Source organism: Delphinus delphis, chromosome 2, assembly GCF_949987515.2.
Source record: "Delphinus delphis chromosome 2, mDelDel1.2, whole genome shotgun sequence".
In the NCBI taxonomy this organism is placed as follows: Eukaryota; Metazoa; Chordata; class Mammalia; order Artiodactyla; family Delphinidae; genus Delphinus; species Delphinus delphis.
The window spans coordinates 53,090,606-53,111,000 of NC_082684.1; the positions used below are offsets into that span (position 1 = coordinate 53,090,606).

At 35.7% G+C, this 20,395-nt stretch overlaps 1 protein-coding gene across 1 annotated transcript in view; it reads left to right on the forward strand.

Moving 5' to 3' along the window:
- Positions 1-20,395, forward strand: part of MDGA2 (MAM domain containing glycosylphosphatidylinositol anchor 2) — an 822,856-nt gene that overhangs the window by 410,499 nt on the left and 391,962 nt on the right. The gene's annotated exons all lie outside the window — the stretch shown is intronic.

Genomic DNA, 20,395 nt, shown 5'->3' on the forward strand with positions numbered 1-20,395 from the left:
ATGTATGTTGTCTCCTGTCATCTGATAAGTTCAACATACATTTATCTACTTTTGGTTTTGTATGCTCAACATGTGCCATTGCTAAAAAGTATTGACTATTTGAATATATTTGAAATCTTGGGGCTTCTTGGTATCAGGAATAGAAGTAGCATTGGTAGATGTACATTTGGAATAATGAGATCTTAGATACTTATAATTTTCTTTACTTAAGGAATACGTATATGAAAACCGCTGATGATAAAACTAATGTGTCCAAACCTTAATTAATAGTTGAGAAATGGTATCTACACCTCATGTTATTCTGTATCTTTTCACTGTTATACTAGATGACTTATGATTGTAATCGTATAATTGCCTATATATAACATAAATGTAAATGTGAATTTATATAAAATATAAACATTTATAAATTGAATATATACTTATATCATATATAAGTATTTATACACATATATATTATTGGGGCATTAGCCAGAATTATGAGAGGTGAGTTATTGTATCTCTGTCACTTGCTATGTGATTTTGGTTTGGGTATCTAAATGTATGCAATAAAGTTAGTAAAAAGAAACCAAGATATTTATATAAGATATTTTATAGTGCTATGTATACTGGTTTTATTATGAACCAACCAGGTAGATGAAAAACATTTTAGGGGTTACTCTTTATTAGCTCAGGGGGCAATAAGCTGAACTAGTTACATCTGTTTCACTTATTTTCCTAAAGGACCTGACTTCAAAGTATGGGGCTGTTGGTGAAATCCATTGGTAGGGGCCCTACTTCATGATTTTAAAAAGGTTTAAATTCCCTTCAACTCTAGGGGTGAGAGTGAAATGTTCTCAGAAGTTTCTTAATGTGTGTCTCAACTGAAAGTCATGTATTCTGATAAGTCAGTAGTCTGACTTTTAGATAAGGAACATTATATGGCTCTTTTAATGTGCTTTAAAAAATGTACTTTTCCTGTGGTTCGTATAAGATTTTCTAGAGCAGCCTCTCACTGTTTGTACCATGTGGCCAACAGGCCCTCCTTTGTTTTCTCTGTCTGCCATCCTTGCTTTAATGCCCCACCTCATATCCTACACCTCAGATGAACTCATATCACATGAAGAGTATTGAAACTGTGAGATAAACTTAACAAATTGAGAACTAAAACTGCGAAGTCTCACTTTTTTCTTTAAAATTAATGACAATACACTGATACAAATTAAATATATTTCCTTACATTTTCTGGCTTGAAAACTAAGTTGGGAGGGGGCGAACAAACTTACTGTAATAATTGTATCTTTGACATACATTGTGATATATCCATTTTGTAATAAGTATTTCATTTATTTTTTTACCTGAAATATGTTTAGTTTTTCATATGCAGTTGATTTTAAATATTGTGAAATAAATCTTCACATAGGTCAGGATGAAACTAAATATTCATGACTTTTTGTGTAGATATTGGTGTTAACTTTACATGGATAAATGAACTTGTAACATAATTTACTATCAAACAGCAAGCATTTATTTTAAAACTTCATAAAATAATTTATTGAAATGTAAATACATTGATATTCTAAATACTGATGATGTAGCTCTTTTATAACAGTGCTTACCTTCAGTTGAAGGCACACTAAAGTCTTTATGAATCATGCAGAGTAGCTTGTGCATATTTCATGCAGCTCCTAATAATGTTTCTGTTTAGCAGAATATGACTCCTGATTGTTCACACTCTGTTGAAGGTGCCACTTCTCTCTTTAGTTACCAGTGCTGACCTGTTCTCCATCATTCCTTTTCCTCTCATTAAAATTATAAGATTGAAAAACATCATTTAAACTTGCATGTTGATAATACTTAGGCAGCCAAGAGTTTCTGTCAATATAGTAATCCCACTGGGCAGTTGGATTTCATGGTGCTCATTTATATTTGTGGAATAAATATTGTAGTCTCCAGAAAATACTAACATAGGTAATTCCAAGGAGATGAGCATGCTTTTGGAGGATGGAGGCCCCTGAGGTGACACAGTAGTGCTGACATGACTCTGCTAGGCCTGGCTTTGAAGGTGAACCTGATTGAGGGCAGGTGAGAGTGAGGAGAAAAAGGGTGTATCAGTCAAGGTTCAGCTGAAGATAAGAGAATCTATTCTAGCTAGTTTAAGCATAAATGGATTAATTGAGGTAATTAATTCCTTACAAAAACTAATTTTAAGGGCTGCAAGAGGCCCTAAGGCTGGTTCTACAGGAATGACTTCAGAATAAGACCCCAACATTTGCCCACCATCGAACTGTTTTCTCTATTAGAATCACAAAGTAACTCTCCTAGCCAGTAGATGAAAAAAAAAAAAAATGTACCTTAGTTATGATTGATTCCTCACAAAATACCTCTCTTCCCACTTAATTTATTTCTGAATTGTCATTGATAAATCTGAAATTCTGTCTGCAACCTTAGTGTAAAGGAGTCTGGTAAATGTAGTTTTCAGCTTTCTGGCTTCTGAATTATAAGAAGGCATCCTAGTCAAAAGTTGGAAGAGATGGTAAGCAACCAATGAGCTGTATCTTGTGGTCCTAGGGAAGAATTATATTGGATTATTTCCCATTCACCTATCCCCATAAACAATTTGGTCTTCACTATCTTTGGACAAAAGTCAAAATCTCTAACTTGCTATTAAATCCTTAATTCTTGAAGTTACCAACATGTTGAAGATTATATTCTATCAATTTCCTGTTGTTTGTGGAAACCACTCTGTCTTAGGACAGGCTTTTCTATAGACCTTTCTCTTTTAACTTTAAAATTCCTCATTTTTCTCTCTTTTTTGTTGCCCAACATACAGATTCAAGTTCCTTTTCTTACTTCTTTCCTGTCCCAGGAATATTCAGTCCCGAGAATCACAGGATAATTTTGTGCTTTATTTTTCATTTCCATTTCAATTGGAAAAAAACAGTCTGGTAGAAATATAAATATGTGCAAGAAATGTTAGAGTGGGTCAGTAAAGGTGAATGATGTGTTCTCTCTTTACTAAGAGGTAAGGTGCCATCATTTTCATCTGTTCTTAGAGAAAGGTTCTTTGATCTACTTGCATTAAAGCCACTAGAATGAGTTTCCTGTTAGGAAAACCAGAGCAAGACTAAAACCAGACTGATTTCAGATAGAGTGGAACCATCCTAGCTTCCCCATCTACTCATTGTAGGACCTTGGACAATTCATTTTGCTGTCTTCAGCATCAGTTTCTCATCTGTAAAATGGGGCTATAGTACCTAATTGATATGATTGTGAGGATTAAATGACATCATAATAAAGCATTTACCAGAGTAAACCTTTAATAAATTATTGATTTTTTTTTTTTTAGTAGAAATTCAGAGTCATACAGATGCTTGTTAAAATCCTGGAACCACTAGTTACTGATTGTATGGTCATTGTATGGGATTGTATGGTCTTGAAAAAGTTAGTTAACCTTTCTGAATCTCAATTTAGTCATCTGCAAATTAAGAATAATAACATTTACTTGTAGGATTTGTATGAAGACTATTATGCAAAAGTGCATAATATAGAATCTAACACAATATTAGTTCCCATATCTTCCCTTTCTAAGCTTTATCCAAAACTGAAACAAGTTAAATATAAATTCTTGCAATATTTTACCACAACACTAATCTAGTGGGCTGAAGTGTTTCAAATATGTTCGAGATGAACATACCATTAATACTCTCTGATTTGTAACTCCTGAAATTGGGCCATTTGCATGAACATTTAAAATGGTCCTCTTTCATTTATATTATTTTTGATGCCTGTTTAGTTTTGTATGTCTTCTTGCGATAGCTTTCAGTCACCTGGGTGTTGCATCGAGTTTAACTTCCGAGTAAACAGCTGTGAGTAAAGATCATTTGCACCTCTGAGTGTTGCAAGGTGCCCATAAAATGTCTTATTGTTCTTATTCTTGTTTTTCTAAAAGTTGATCAAATATTTAGGGGAAAAGTATGTGATAAAGATTTTTCCATAGATTGAAAATGTACCCATAGGAATTGGAGATGTTAATTTCTCTGTCTAGTTTCAGATGCCCAGAAAAGTACAGAGGGACAGATAATTTACTCTCAGATATTTTCTTAGGCCAATTTAATATAACTTTCTTTTGGTATTTCAGATGAATTATTAGAAAACATGGAATAGAATTGTACTTTATTATTTATTTGGCACAATCTGGCTAAATTTATTTATTAGGAGAAGATTAGAATACCATAATTACAAACATCTCTATCAAGCCTACATACCAAAAGACATTCTCATTTTTCTGTAAGTGTGCTGGTGTTTTTTTCAGTATCTCAAATGGCAAAAGTTCATTTGGTTATCTTATGAATAAATTTAAATACGGCTTTAGTAGAATGCTATCTTGGAGTGAGTGAAGCAGAGCAAGTTATTTTTTATTACATTTCTAATACTCTGCAGTGTCTGAAATGCTGTTAATTTAGATTATATTCTATTATAAAAATCATTAAAGAAATTACTGCTTTGCTTTCAACAAAATTAAGAATGATGGTGAAAAAAGTCCCATAAGAAATCCATAGGGGACTTCCCTGGTGTCACAGTGGTTAGGGATCCGCCTGCCAATGCAGGGGACACGGGTTCGAGCCCTGATGTGGGAAGATCCCACATGCCGCAGAGCAGCTAAGCCCGTGCGCCACAACTACTGAGCCTGCTCTCTAGAGCCTGCGAGCCACAACTACTGAGCCCTCGTGCCACAACTACTGAAGCCCCTTGCCTAGAGCCCATGCTCCGCAACAAGAGAAGCCACTGCAATGAGAAGCTCGTGCACTGCAAAGAAGAGTAGCTCCTGCTTGCCGCAACTAGGGAAAGCCCGCGCAGAGCAACAAAGACCCAATGGAGGCAAAAATAAATAATAAAATAAATAAATAAGTTTATTTTTTAAAAAAAAAGAAACCCATAGGGAAGAAGATGGAAAGCTCACTGTTCAGTAGCAACACTTAAATATCCTTAATTGTTAAAATTTGTGGTTAAATAAATATTGATTAAGTATAAAAGTGCTAAATTTAAATCAGGGAAAACTTTTATTAAAGTGCTGGAAGAAACACTATAGTGAAATTTGACTACCCTCCTGTATTTATTCTCAAGTTGTCAAAAAAAATGTGTTTGGAATAGATCGTATGCCATTACAGAACCTTCCCCTTTCACAAAAATGACATACCAATGATTAAGTTGTAAAAGCTCAGTTTAATGATTTATTTATTTTTTAACCAATGGTTTATTCTTTCCCTCATGAGCTGGCACTCAGCTCTTTTAGATGCTTTAAATATAGCATTTCCAATGCATACACTTTATTTCTTTGAGTACTTCTAGTTGCTTCTTCAAGGGTATTATTTTGATCATTTTACATTTGGAAAAACAGAGCAGATCTTTTGTTTGTAGGGTCTGCAAATGTTAAAAATGTATTTCTTATTTTTATTTAATTTTTTCACAAGTTGTGTTTGGCTGCTAATTACCGAATGCAGAAATAATAGTAGCTTAAACAAGATAAATATTGATTCTGTCTAGAAAATAAATCTAGATGTCAAAAATATTGAAGTAGTATGATCCCTTCACAGTGTCATGAGGGATCCAATCTTAGCACATGACTTCTGCCTTGGAGTTGACCCACAATATAAGATGAGTCCTGGAGCCCCAGCTATCACAGTTGAATTTCAGGCGGCAAGGAAGAAAAGGGAAAAAAATAAATGGGTCCATGCCCTTCTCTCTCTCTTTTTTTTTTTTTTTTTTTTGCGGTACATGGGCCTCTCTCTGTTGTGACCTCTCCTGTTGGGGAGCACAGGCTCTGGACAGGCAGGCTCAGTGGCCATGGCTCACGGGCCCAGCTGCTCCGTAGCATGTGGGATCTTCCCGGACTGGGGCACGAACCCATGTCCCCTGCATTGGCAGGCGGACTCTCAACCACTGCGCCACCAGGGAAGCCCCCATGCCCTTCTCTTTTAAGGAGCTTCTTCAGAGGGCCCACACAACACTTCTGCTACAAGGTATACGTATGTGCAGAAAGAGTAAACCTAGCAGGTCTGAGAATACCATGCTTAGAAAGGCCTGCTTGATTGGCATCTGGAAATTTGGATTTCAGGAAGGGTCACTCCACTCCCTCTGAATAGATTGGTTTATTTTGCCTAAATTGTTTCTGCAAACCATATGATTGACATGGAACACTTGCTTTACTTTTGCAGAATGAATTTTGGTATATCCAAGGCAGGTGGTGCCTATGTGACCAGACCCCAGTAAAAGTGGAATCTCTAGTAAGCTTCCCTGATACAACATTTCATAAGTGTTTTCATAATTTAATGCTGGGGGAATTAAGTGCCTCCTTTGTGACAAAATGGGGAGGGGATTCTTGGAAGCTTGTTCCTGTTTTCCTTCAAACATCTTTCCCTTTTGTTAATCTTGCTTTGTATCCTTTCACTGTAATATATCATAGTCATGAGTATGACTATTATCATGAGTCCTGTAAGTCTTCTGTGAGTCATCAAACCTAGATGTGGTCTAGGGGACCACCCCCCAAAAACACGAAAATTCAGTAGATGACTGTGTTACTACTTCTCAAGTTATAAAACACATTTTAAGGTCTAGCACAGATGTGGTATTTTTGGGCACTAATGTTAATAATATGATTTTGTATTTTATTGGCCTTCCCTTTTCACCAAAGTGACTGCAAAGTTTTGGGTCTGAATGAGTGAAAGGGTGAAGTTGGAAATGGAAATGGAAAAGATGGTGAGAGCTGGTTTGGAGGGGAGATCAAGAGTTCATATCTTAATCAATTTTGGATGTGTTACATTGGAGATGGAGGGTAGATGGTGGTACCAGAAGACTGGGACTAGGGGAGAGGCCTTAACTACAAATACTAAATTAGGAGTTATCATCATGTAAATGGTATTTAAAGTACTTGAGGGGATGACCAAGGAAATGAGTGTAGATAGAAAGGACCAAACTTTAAGGCACTCAGTCATTCAGGGGTCAGGGAGATGAGTAGGAACCACCGAAGACCAGGAAGGACTGGACAGTGAGGAAGCAGCTAAACAAATCTCTTTCCAGTCACCTTGTGGAAAACTTGGAGAACATCTTTTACATTTTTTCCTATTTTTCTTTAGCCTATATGGAATGTTATAATCCTTAAACATTTCAGTTATGATAAAAAATGAAGTCAAATCTTTACATATCAGTCAAATTTGAATATATTTAGCACAGTGTTTGATATTTTTATACCAGCTGTATTGCAATGTTGATTCATTTAGCAGCCTATATTCTAAAACTTGGTTGGTTTTCTGATAAACTAATTCATAACTCACATCACGTATCCTTCTGTTTTTATTTTTATATTATTTTTCTCCAATATTACTAGCTCTCTTGAATGAATTTATCTTTATAAATTTACTTTTCCATTTATCAAATTTTATTCTTGTCCTGTGTAATACTTCTAATTGCTAATTCAATAACAATTTAAAATGTGACAGTAGAGAAGTATCATTTGATACTTTCCTCTAACTTCAGCCATCCATATTCAAAGTATAATCCTATGCTTAACAAAATGAATGGGAAAATATTTAGATATATTAATATAAATTTATAAAAAATTATAGAATTTAAATAAAAATCCCTCTGTGTACATTCCAGAATGAAAGCAGATGAGTAGACTCAGCTTTCATTTGAGGAAATAATTTATTAAAAGATCAACACCTCAATTAACTGAAACTCATTATACTGTGGGTGCCTTGTAGAGTGGATTTTTCTGTAATTTATGTTTCATTGTCATCAGAATTATACTGCTAGGAATCCATTCAAGTAACAGTGATTTTGTTAATTGCTACTGTATCCTAGGCTCAGTGCTTTGGACTGGAGACACCAAGATCAAGAACAGTCCTTGCTGTAGTGACTTATAGTTTATTAAAAGGCAAAAAAGTTATGTCTTAGGTCTGGTTCTTTAGAAGCAGAACTTGAGAATTCAAATCTAAGTCATTTGTCAGGGAAATGCTCTTAGGAGAAACAGCTAATGGAGTAAGAAAGCAGAACAGGAAACGGAAGAAGCCAGGCAAGAGTGATTTTAGGAGATTAGCCTCCACATTATTCTGCAAAGGAGCTCTGGAGTATAAATTATGCTTCAGAATCCGTGCTAAGGGTGGCAAGGGAGCTGGGCTTTCATATCCACTAAAAAGCTGCTGGGTAGAGAGGAAACTTTCAAGCATTTCCCAGACCCTGCCTCTGAGAGCAAAGTGGCTCCACAGCCCCGAGACCTTTTTCCAAGAGAAAGAGGGCATCCTAGAGAGGTACACATGAGAAGCACAAAGGGACTCTGAGAGAATCAGGTGGAATAAATAGCTAATTTATATAGCATGTGATGAGTACTCTCGCAGAGGGAATTGCAAGGTGCTGTGGCAACAAAGAGGATGGGGTGAGATAGAGCTTTATGAGAGAGGGAAGCCTTTCTCGTATACTTCTGGAGGATCAGAGGGAGTTAACTAGGTAATAAGTGAAGGAAAAAAGGAGAACTTTCAGGTCAGAAGGAGCCCAGTGTACAAAGGCAGAGTCACATGGTCATGGAAGAACTGGAGCTGTAAAATGGGGAGAAAAAAATTCCTACCTTTCAAGCCTGTCTTGGGATTAAAATCAGCCAATAAAATAAAAAAGCTTTTTGTGAACTTTTAAAGAAGTAAAATCCTGTTACTGGTTGTTTGGAATCCTTGATTAATAAATATCTTGGTTATGCTACAAAAGAAAACCCTTCAACAAGGCAACCTACAGTAACCCCCAACATTTTGTATATATAAGCATTTGCACCAAGATGTACCCTCTGCTGTCACCTTTGGTTTGAAATAATGCTAGCAGGCCCTATTGTAGTTCTCCATATACATGTAGGAAGCCTGACGTTCTTAAAGATAAGCACAAAATTTATTTAGATTCTTTCACTGCTTATTCTCATAAGAGATGAATAAAGTCTTCAAAGTTTAAGTTCAAAAGAAAAGCCACAGGGCTTCCCTGGTGGCGCAGTGGTTGAGAGTCCGCCTGCCGATGCAGGGCACACGGGTTCGTGCCCCGGTCCGGGAAGATCCCACATGCCGCGGAGAGGCTGGGCCCGTGAGCCATGGCCGCTGAGCCTGCGCGTCCGGATCCTGTGCTCCGCAAAAAAAAAAAAAAAAAAGAAAAGAAAAGAAAAGAAAAAAGCCACAGCCAAAACAAAGATGAGAAAACCTAAAGTCTTCTCTGCTTTAAGGCATATGTCATGTTCAGAAATACCCAGGTCCTCACCTCACGATTTTCCCTTTGTTTCCAATGCAATTACCATGATGATTCCCTCTCCTTCACCTTTCTGTTTTCTGGCTGGTGAGAAGACCCCTGGTTGATGTTCAGACTCTCTTTTCTTTATTGCTTCCCTGAGCTTCTTATTTGCACTGCATACTCTAAGAAATTCTTCCTTATCACACTGTGGACATATTAACAGATAGTAACTCTAACTTGTAGAAATCTTTTAAAGCTGTAAATTATATTAGTAGTAGTAGTAATCATATTAGTAATAGTAGTAGTAGCGGTCTCCAATATTGGGGGCATACTAGAAAAATATGTTTCATGCATAGAGTATAGAAGTTTCAGGTTAAAAATTTGTTGCTTTGTCAGACAATTTTTTTAATAAAACTATATTTGGAAGCAAGTGTGACATTTTGCTGTAATTTATGGTAGACTGACACAGTTTATTAAAAATTGGAACCTGTGTGATCTGAAGTCCTGTGCCACTCAATTCTATTTTTTGTATTAAGTAACTCAAAGAAAACATATTTTCTCTGTAATTTTCCCTGATATTAGTGCAGGATAAGAGGATAACCTTTATTTTCAAAACTGTAAAGAGCACTGTTTACTCATTATCATGCCTTTATGCCTTTTCAGGCTGTCACTCCAAAGGCGACAAGAGCTGTGACTGGCTTTGTTTAGCTCCCAAAGGCTCTGGTGGCAAATCACCCCAATAATTATAGCAGATCAGATGATGTTTATCTTTCTTTTTCTCTGGCTTTTACAGATAAGGGATCTTCTTTTAGAATATGAACAAGGCTGGGACAAAGCTCAGATTTGTCTCCACAGATTGACCTGAGTATATAAAGCCTAACTCCTTGGCAAGTGATAGAAAGTATCTTTAATTCACAAATCTTCATTAACTAGACATTAATTAAAGGGGAGAACCTAGAAGTCTGAGCATTGTCAAGGGCTTATACTTATTGAGTTTGTAACATCTATGCAACATACTGTTTTGGATTCAGCTAGGTCCATCTGTGGTTTGCACTTGAGGTTTTTAACATTTTCTTAAGTTATCTCAGTCAACACTGATTTTACTTGACTACATAAAAGCAATGATGTTTCCGAAATATCATTATTTGTAAAAAGCAAAGTAGAAAATTTTCTGTTGGGAGTTGGGTCACTCTAAGCTAAGTGTTATGATCTGCAACCTAGGAGTATCTCCAAGTTGTTTTTTTAGATTATATAGTTACAATAAAAAAAAGTATCTCCTAAAGTCTAGTATCTTTCTTTTTTTGTTCATGTTATTTTTTATGGAAATTGTTGTTTAATATTGTAACAGGATTTAAACACAATCATATTTAATAATGCAGCATATCTGAATATTCGATATATTTTATTCCCACTGTGGGACTAGCAGTTGTCCTAAATATCCCCTCTTCTCTTTTTCCTGGGAGGGAGGAGCTGTTTATGGTAAAGAGTAGATTTCCCAGCCTTTCTTGTAGCTAGGGGTGGGACTGTAACTATATGAGGTGAACCAATGTCCCAAGGCAGTATCCTAGAGCCTTCTGTAAAACATAACTAGTGGGCACTTTTTGTCTTTTCTTCTTTCCTTCTGCTAGGAATGGGATGGGAAAACTAGATTTGTAGCTGCTATTTTGGACCTGGAGCTCAAGCAGCACATGGTAGGGAAGGCACCTCCAAAGAGCCTGAGTCCCTGAGCAGTGCCATTAAATTCGCACTGGTCTGCCTTACTCCAGATTTTTTTTTTTTTTGACATGAGAGAATCTAACTTTTATATGCTATAAATCACTGTTAATATGTCTATCTTACAGCTGAGTCTAATCCTCACCATTATATCCGCCAACACCTCAAGTTTCAACTCAAGACCTATATTTTCATTCAATAGATACATGTAAATTGTCTACTGAACTAATTGCTAGGTTCCAGAGTTGAATTATCCATAAAGTCTTCCTATGGTACTTCTTGTCTATTTTATTGTTTCCCTATGACATTCTTCATACATATGCCAGGCTAGCCCAGGGTAGTCTCCAGAAGAAATTAAAAATGAAGATGGATTGGTTCTACTTGTATTGATTATAGTTTAGGGTAGAGACCAGCAACCTACATTTAATTAAAATGAATTAAATAAGTGCTTTATTTATTTATTTATTCATTCATTCCTTAATATAGAAGGTATTGATGCTTAGGGTTTATATTTTCCTCTTTATACTCCTTTCACTGTATGCATAGATTATATATGAAATGGTTTTCTATTCATTGACTTTTAGATAGTTAGCAAATTGTCCTCTTAATTTTCTTTTTGAACAATGTATTTTTCATCTTTTGATTATTTATTTATAACTATATATTGAATTAAAGTCCAGAGATAGCCTGTACTATCTTTGCTTTTTTAGTTAATTGAGGGTTTAAGGGTGGTGGTTGTTGTTTTTTGCTTCTAACTACATGATCATTTTTGTAAATGTTTAAATGGACATAAAAATATCCAGTATTCTGTGGATGGAAGATTTTCTGTATTTTTGTTAGTCATAGAAATTAGTTATATTTTTTGATTCCTCCTTGTCTTACTTTTTAACTTAATAGAAAAAAACTGTCTAAAACTGCCTAGTTCTCAGAGATGTATTGGAATTTCCCACTGCAACTGCTGCATGTTTCTCAAATTCTGTTCCTAATTTTTTTTGTTTTATAATTTTAGCTGCTCTGTACTTTACTGTATACCAATTCATAACAATATACTTTTGCTATCGGTTGTAACTTTTAACATTACATAAATTAATGACCTTCTTTCCCTCTTGGTGTTGTAAATGGTAAATTTCTTCTAAATAATTTAATTGTATTGTATTTTCACTTCTGATCATTTACATATTCCTGTTATCACTCTGTCCATGCCTCTTTTCCAATCTTAGCTTACAATCTTATTGACATCTTGTTTTAATATACATGATGTACTATATATATGTGTGTGTATATATATATAATATGTAATAAGTTATATATATTTGATAAACAGCATATAAACTTGTTACTTTTAAATGTGGTTACTGTACCCATATACTATATAATATATAAATTCTATAACATAAATTCTATATCTTTATAACTATGTAAGTTATATTATTATATAACTATATATATGTATATATATTTGGTAAACAGCATGTAAACTTGTTGTTACTTTTAAATCCAGTCTAACAGACTCTTGAAATGGGCAAATTCAATCTATTCCCATTTAGTCTATGACTGATACAACTGTTTCCATCTTACTCCGTATAATTTTATTTATTTAAAATTATATATTTCTCTTTTCCCTTTGCTCTATTTTTGCTAATTTTATCAAATTTCTATTCTTTCCACTCTTTACCCTTTATCTCATTTTCCCTCCCATTTTTCTGTTATTTTAAGCGGACTTTTATACTATTGTTATTGATAAATAAAATACCTATTGTTTCTCCCATAGAGACATACTCTTCACCCTTCCAAGGTGCCAAAGTTGAAGATTTTAGATAACTTACTTCTTTCCTTCCCTTTCCTTTACTGAGCCATTAAGAGTTTTACCTCCTCTTTGTGTCCTACCCCTCCTCCAAACTCCTAGGTTTGGCAATGATATTACAAATTGCCTTATTCTATGTCCTTTCAGTTTTAATAACTTTATTTAGTGATTAAATTCTGTTTTACCCAGGGGAACCATACTTACCCTTAAATGCAAGTATATTAATATTCACTGCTCACCACCACCTGGTTTTCTGTACCTTCTCCAAATCCAAGGCCTTAGATCTAGTTTATTTGTTGGGTAGTTGGAGTATTATCTCAAGTATTTTTTTTTTATATTTATTTATTTGGTTGCATGGGGTCTTAGTTGCAGCAGGCGGGCTCCTTAGTTGTAGCACGTGGGCTCCTTAGTTGTGGCAGGCGGGCTCCTTAGTTGAGGCTCCAGGGCTCCTTAGTTGCGGCTTGCCAGCTCCTTAGTTTTGGCTCCTTAGTTGTGGCATGTGAACTCTTAGTTATAGCGTGCACTTGGGATCTACTTCCCTGACCAGGGATTGAACCCAGGCCCCCTGCATTGGGAGCATGCAGTCTTATCCACTGCACCACCAGGGAAGTCCCCTATCTCAAGTATTTTTGTCAGGTAGGGTTATGTTACTTGAACCCTGAGGTTACTGAAGTTTTACATATCACTTTATATATTTTTTCACACTAAGATGAATCAGATCTTGGCTGTTGGGTATTGGGATATAGGCCCTCCTCCCACCTTTTTCAGTAAATGCAGATGCTGTTCTACTGTTTTCAAACTTTCAGGGTTGGAGATGAGCATCCTGAAGACAAGCTGTCCTTCCATACCACCCCAGGCTTATCAATTAGAGTTAAATTTGGCTGTTAGTCATAGAATACCCCTTGCAAAAGTATGACATAAGATAGAATTTTATTTTTCTCCCGTAAAGAAGCCCAGAAGCTATAAACAGTTCAGGTTAGGGAGGTACAACTCAGTGTCAGAGATTTAGATTCTTTTGTTTTATTGCTTCTCTGTGCTTGACTTTCACTCCATATCAGCTCATGGTCCAAGACAAGAGCCAGAAGAAATGTGCTGAAATGACTGAAATACGGAGTGCTGCTTCCCTATAAGGACATTTCTACTTGAAACACACTTGCAAGAACATAGCTGAATGGATAGCCTGTTTTGGGCAGGCTTGTGCCTGATGAATAATGTGGGATTCAGTTGCTGTGGAAGAAGGAGAGAGTCAACATCAGGGAATGAGCAGGTTCTGACACATTGTAACAGTTTGTTCCTTCTGCCTGGAAGCCTAATACAGTTTTCTTTGTAGACTTTGAGGTCACAACTTCTATCAGAGTATGTCTGGGGTTTCTTTTCTCATCAATTAGACATATAATTTGATAAGCTCCCTCAGTGAGTAAACTTACGTCTTTCCAAAGCTCAGGAATATTTCCTTTCAGTATTTATTATTTATTTTTAAATTTTATTTCATTTTTTAAATTTATTTTTATACCTCAATGGCCAAAGTAGTCTTGATATTTCAGCTTATCTTTGTTTTTCTTTTTTTTTAGTATTTATTTTTTAAAAGTAGAGGGCAAAAACCCTTTCCATAAGTGATTATTTTTGCTTCTTTCTATTCTTTTCTAGTTCTTCTATTTCTTAATGTTTCACTACTGAATTGTATTTTTTCTTTTAAGTTTATTTATAATAAATACAATATTTGCTCATAGTAAAATAAACTGTAAACAAGAATTTTAAATAAGAAGTTTTTGGGTTTTTGTTTTTTGGGTTTTTTTTTTTTTTTGCAGTACGCAGGCCCCTCACCACTGTGGCCTCTCCCGTTGTGGAGCGCAGGCTCCAGACGCGCAGGCTCAGCGGCCATGGCTCACGGGCTCAGCTGCTTCGCAGCATGTGGGATCCTCCCGGACTGGGGCACGAACCCGTGTCCCCTGCATCGGCAGGTGGACTCCAAACCACTGCACCGCCAGGGAAGCCCTAAATAAGAAGTTTTTAAAAAGAATGTTTTCACTATTCTTTTGCCAGTCCCACTCATAGAATTAATCAATGTTAAATTTCGTGTGTATTCCATGTATAAACATATTAACGTATAAGAATACACACATGAACACAAACATATACTCTTTTTACACAGATGAGAATATTCTCTTTGGTTTCTTTTTTTTAACTGAATAATACACTTTGTATTTTAATTCTTTCAATGACTGCATTCAATTCAACTTTAGAGTCAATCAGTTTATCGCCATTTCCCTATCATTTGACATTGTATTGTTTCCAGTGTTGTACTATTATACATACATTCTTCTGCATTCTTGTGCAGATGTTAGTTATATTAACTAGATAATACAGCCACTATGGAGAACAGTATGGAGGTTCCTTAAAAAACTAAAAATAGAATTACCATATGACCCAGCAGTCCCACTGCTGGGCATATACCCAGAGAAAACCGTAATTCAAAAAGACACATGCACCCCAATGTTTATTGCAGCACTATTTACAATAGCCAGGTCATGGAAGAAACCTAAATGCCCATTGACAGATGAATGGATAAAGAAGATGTGGTACATATATACAATGGAATATTACTCAGCCATAAAAAGGAACGAAATTGGGTCATTTATAGAGACGTAGATGAATCTAGAGACTGTTATGCACAGTGAAGTCAGAAAGAGAAAAACATATATCGCATATTAACGCATATATGTGGAACCTAGAAAAATGGTACATATGAACCGGTTTGCATGGCAGAAATTGAGACACAGATGTAGAGAACAAACGTATGGACGCCAAGGGGGGAAAGCAGTGGGGGGTGGGGGTGGGGGTGTGATGGGAGATTGCGATTGACATGTATACACTGATGTGTATAAAAAGGATAACTAATAAGAACCTGCTGTATAAAAAAATAAATAAAAGAAAATTTTAAAAAAAGGCAGCTTTTTTTTTTCATTATGAATATATAGTCAGTTGCCCCAACACCACTTACTGCACAATTTTCCTTTCCCTTTTTCATTCATTTAAAATACCTCCTGGATGAAATCCTAAATTTTATATATATATATATATATGTAGTGTGTATATATATATATTTATATATATACACTATATATATTTATATATATACACTATATATATTTATATATATACACTATATATATATATATACACACACACATATATATATACTAATATATATATATATATATGTTTTTGTACTCTTAACAGTATTCTCTTGTGTGGTGCGTAGATCTCTATGGGGACCCTGTGGTCTTTACAGGGAATTTATGAAGAAAAATGTGGTTTCTCACTGTGCTGCATTTATTGAGATGGTGTAAAGCAGTGGAAAATAAAATAGGAGGTACCATAGCGCAGAACAAAGCTGAGGCATCAGATTGTATCAGCAGTCTTTGTATTCTTCACTAATTCACTTCCATGTACTCACAGCAAAAAAAAAAAAAAAAAAAAAAAAAAAAATCGATGTCACAGAACATTTTTGATAAATCAGTAAAAATCAATACTAATTTTTAACATCTTGAAAATTAGTCTATTTTTAATATTTTAAGTGACAAAATGGAAAATTCCTATAAAACATTTCTGATGCTTATGAAAGAACAGTGGTTGTCTCAAGGTAAAGGACTTGTATGGTTGAGTTTTGTGGTGTATTAGCCACTTTTTTTTATAACATCTTTATTGGAGTATAATTGCTTTACAATGTTGTGTTAGTTGCTGCTGTATAACAAAGTAAATCAGTTATATGTATACATATATCCCCATATCCCTTCTGTCTTGAGCCTCCCTCCCACCCTCCCTGTCCCACCCCTCTAGGTGGTCACAAAGCATAGAGCTTATCTCCCTGTGCTATGAAGCTGCTTCCCACTAGCTATCTGTTTTACATTTGGTAGTGTATATATGTCAGTGCTACTCTCTCACTTCATCCCAGCTTACCCTTCCCCCTCCCATGTCCTCAAGTCCATTCTCTAGGTCTCTGTCTTTATTCCTGTCCTGCCCCTAGGTTCATCAGAACCAGTTTTTTTTTTTTTAGATTCCATATATATGTGTTAGTATATGGTATTTGTTTTTCTGTTTCTGACTTACTTCACTCTGTGTGACAGACACTAGGTCCATCCACCTCACTACAAATAACTCAATTTCGTTTCTTTTCATGGCTCAGTAATATTCCATTGTATATATGTGCCACATCTTCTTTATCCATTCATCTGTCAATGGAGACGTAGGTAGCTTCCATGTCCTGGCTATTGTAAATAGTGCTGCAGTGAATATGGTGGTACATGTCTCTTTTTGAATTATGGTTTTCTCAAGGAATATGCCCATTAGTGGGATTGCTGGATCATATGGTAGTTCTATTTTTAGATTCTTAAGGAACCTCCATACTGCTCTTCATAGTGGCTGTATCAATTTACACTCCCACCAACACTGCAAGAGGGTTCCCTTTTCTCCACACCCTCTCAGGCATTTATTATTTATAGATTTTTTGATGATGGCCATTCTGACTGGTGTGAAGTGATACCAAACTGCGGTTTTGATTTGCATATCTATAATAATTAGTGATGTTGACCATCTTTTCATAGGCCTCTTGGCCATCTCTATGTCTTCTTTGGAGAAATGTCTATTTAGGTCTTGTTCCAATTTTTTTTTTTTAACACCATTTTAGAGTATAATTGCTTTACAATGGTGTGCTAGTTTCTGCTCTGTAATAAAGTGAATCAGCTATACGTATACATATATCCCCATATCTCCTCCCTCCTGTGTCTCCCTCCAATCCTCCGTATCCCACTCCTCTAGGTGGTCAAAAAACACCAAGCTGATCTCCCTGTGCTATTCGGCTGTTCCCACTAGCAATCTGTTTTACATTTGGTGGTGTATATAAGTCCATGCCACTCTTGCACTTTGTCCCAGCTTACCCTTCCCCCCTCCCTGTGTCCTCAAGTCCATTCTCTAGGTCTGGGTCTTTATTCCTGTCCTGCTCCTAGGTTCATCAGAACCATTTTTCTTTTCAGATTCCATATATATGTGTTAGCATACGGTATTTGTTTTTCTCTTTCTGACTTAGCTCTGTATGACAGACTCTAGGTCCATCCACTTCACTACAAATAACTCAATTGCGTTTCTTTTTATGGCTGAGTAATATTCCATTGTATATATGTGTCACATCTTCTTTATCCATTCATCTGCTGATGGACACTTAGGTTGCTTCCATGTCCTGACTATTGTAAATAGAGCTGAAATGAACATTTTGGTACATGACTCTTTGAATTATGGTTTTCTCAGGGTATATGCCCAATAGTGGGATTGCTGGGTCATATGGTAGTTCTGTTTGTAGTTTTGAGGAACCTCCATACTGTTCTCCATAGTGGCTGTACCAATTTGCATTCCCACCAGCAGTGCAAGAAGGTTCCCTTTTCTCCACACCCTCTCCAGCATTTATTGTTTGGAGAGTTTTTAATAATGGCCATTTTGACTGGTGTGAGGTGATACCTCATTGTAGTTTTGATTTGCATTTCTCTATGTTTAGTGATGGTGAACATCCTTTCTTGCGTTTGTTGGCAATCTGTATATCTTTGGAGAAATGTCTCTTTAGGTCTTCTGTCCATTTTTGGTTTGGGTAGTTTGTTTTTTTGATATTGAGCTGCATGAGCTGCTTGTAAATTTTGGAGATTAATCCTTTGTCAGTTGCTTCATTTGCAAATATTTTCTCCCATTCTGAGGGTTGTCTTTTCATCTTATTTATGGTTTCCTTTGCTTTGCAAAAGCTTTTAAGTTCCATTTGGTCCCATTTGTTTATTTTTGTTTTTATTTCCATTTCTTGTAGGGGCTCAAAAAGGATCTTGCTGTGATTTATGTCATAGAGTGTTATGCCTATGTGTTCCTTTAAGAGTTTTATAGTGTCCAATCTTACATTTAGGTTTATAATCCATTATGAGTTTATTTTTGTGTATGGTGTTAGAAACTGTTCTACTTTCATTCTTTTACACATAGCTGTCCAGTTTTCCCAGTACCACTTATTGAAGAGGCTGTCTTCTCTCCATTGTATATTCTTGCCTCCTTTATCAAAGATAAGGTGACCATATGTGCGTGGGTTTATTTCTGGCCTTTGTATCCTGTACCATTGTCCTATATTTCTGTTTTAGTGCCAGTACCATGCTGCCTTGATTACTGTAGTTTTGTAGTATACTCTGAAGTCAGGGAGACTGATTCCTCCAGCTCTGTTTTTCTTTCTCAAGATTGCTCTGGGTATTCAAGGTCTTCTGTGTTTCCATACAAATTGTGAAAATTTTTGTTCTAGTTCTGTGAAAAATGCCATTGGTAGTTTGATAGGGCTTGCACTGAATCTGTAGATTACTTTGCATAGTATAATCATTTTCACAATGTTGATTCTTCCAATCCAAGAACATGGTATATCTCTCTGTGTGTTTATATCATCTTTAATTTCTTTCAGCAGTGTCTTATAGTTTTCTGCATACAGGTCTTTTGTCTCCTTTGGTAGGTTTAGTCCTATGTAATTTATTCTTTTAGTTTCATTGGTAAATGAAAATTTTTCCTTAATTTCTTTTTCAGATATTTCATTGTTAGTGTTTAGGAATGCAAGAGATTTCTGTGCATTAATTTTGTATCCTGCTACTTTACCAAATTCATTGATTAGCTCTAGTAGTTTTCTGGTAGCATCTCTATTGTATCATGTCATCTGCAAACAGTGACAGTTTAACTTCTTCTTTTCCAATTTGGATTCCTTTTATTTCTTTTTCTTCTCTGATTTCCGTGGCTGAAACGTCCAAAACTATGTTGAATAATTGTGTTGAGAATGGGCAACCATGTGATGTTCCTGATCTTAGAAGAAATGGTTTCAGTTTTCCACCGTTGAGAAAGATGTTGGCTGTGGGTTTGTCATATATGGCCTTTATTATGTTGAGGTAGGTTCCCTCTATGCCTACTTTCTGGAGAGTTTTTATCATAAATGGGTGCTTAATTTTGTAGAAAGATTTTTCTGCATCTGTTGAGATTATCATATGGCTTTTATCCTTCAGTTTGTTAATATGGTTTATCACATTGATAGATTTGCATATATTGAAGAATCCTTGCATTCATGGGAAAAAACCCACTTGATCATGGTGTATGTATGATCCTTTTAATGTGCTATTGGATTCTGTTTGCTAGTATTTTGTTTAGGATTTTTGTATTTGTGTTGATCAGTGATATGTCCTGTAGTTATCTTTTTTTTGTGACATCTTTGTCTGGTTTTAGTATCAGGGTGGTAGTGGCCTCATAGAATGAGTTTGGGAGTTTTCCTCCCTCTGCTATATTTTAGAAGTGTTTGAGAAGGATAGGTGTTAGCACTTCTCTAAGTGTGTAATAGATTTCACCTGTGAAGCCATCTGGCCCTGGGCTTTTTTGTGTTGGAAGATTTTTAATCACAGTTTCAATTTCAGTGCTTGTGATTGTTCTGTTCATATTTTCTATTGCTTTCTGGCTGGGTCTTGGAAGGTTGTACTTTTCTAAGAATTTGTCCATTTCCTCCAGGTTGTCTATTTTACTGGCATATAGTTGCTTATTGTAATCTCTCATGATCCTTTGTATTTCTTCAATGTCAGTTGTTACTTCTAATTCTAT